This window comes from Glossina fuscipes, unplaced genomic scaffold (genome assembly GCF_014805625.2).
Source record: "Glossina fuscipes isolate IAEA_lab_2018 unplaced genomic scaffold, Yale_Gfus_2 0, whole genome shotgun sequence".
NCBI lineage: Eukaryota > Metazoa > Arthropoda > Insecta > Diptera > Glossinidae > Glossina > Glossina fuscipes.
In genome coordinates this window covers 1,454,296-1,455,466 of record NW_023998414.1, presented here as the reverse complement: position 1 = coordinate 1,455,466, position 1,171 = coordinate 1,454,296, and positions in this window count along the sequence as shown.

Genomic DNA, 1,171 nt, shown 5'->3' with positions numbered 1-1,171 from the left:
TCTCTCTCTCTCTCTCTCTCTCTCTCTCTCTCTCTCTCTCTCTCTCTATCTATCTATCTATCTATCTATCTTTATTTGTTACTCTCACTTTCTCTCTCTTTCTATTTCTCTTTCTCTTTCCCTTTCTTTCTATCTAGGTATCTCTCACTTTCGTCTAGCTCTTACGTCTATGAACTTTATTCAGTTTATTCGTAGTTTTGTAATGACTGGCATACTGTTTGCAAACAAACATATGGGGAGCAAGCAAAAGTCATTAATTTCGTCTTTTCCCTCTTTCTAGTATTATATACGAACTAGGTCTAGTTTGCATATTAATGTGTTCTATGGACAAACAGACTGCCTTGCCTGCGCATTTTCGGTGAAAAGATCAAAAATGTTATCAAATAATTATATATACATATATATATATATATTTTTTTTTTTTTTATTTTTTTAAATTTTTTTTATTTTAAAGAAAACTTCTGTGCTAATGACGAAGGTGCTCATTAACTATTTAGTATAATCGCAAAGGTGCTTAACTGAAAATGTGGAACTAATTGAAAAAGTACAAAAACAAATATTAACTTAGTTTCCGTAAGCAAAAAAAAAAAAAAATTAAAAAATAAAAATAATGGCAAATATTTAACCTCCATATGAAACTCGATGAAAGCAAATTTTTTTAACAAGTCAGCGACGACGAACACAATTATCTTGAAACAGCAATAGCACCACCACGTGTTAGTAGAACACCTCACGTTTCTTGTTTCAAAGTTCCAACTAATGTTGTTGTAATTGCTTTTACCTTTCGTTAACAAGAATACATTGCCCTGGCATATAAGAAAAAAGAAAAAAATTAAGTATTTTTTTTAATATAAAATTTTTATATTCCAGTAATTAAGGAATAGTGACTGATACATTAAGTTTGTTAATTCGTATAGCGATTTTGACATTGCTCAACATCATACAAGCCACATATAGAAAAAATATTTTCGGTTGCCAGAAACGCGCACGCAAAGAAAACACTTTTTTCAGATCATAATCTTTTTTATTTCTTGTATTATGAAAATTGTATTTTTACAATCAAAACGGAATCATTTTATCATCTTGCATCTCTTCAGAGAGAAAGAGAGAGAGATGAAACAAAATTTTATTTTCTTATTACATCGATTACATTATTGATCTGGCTTGAAGA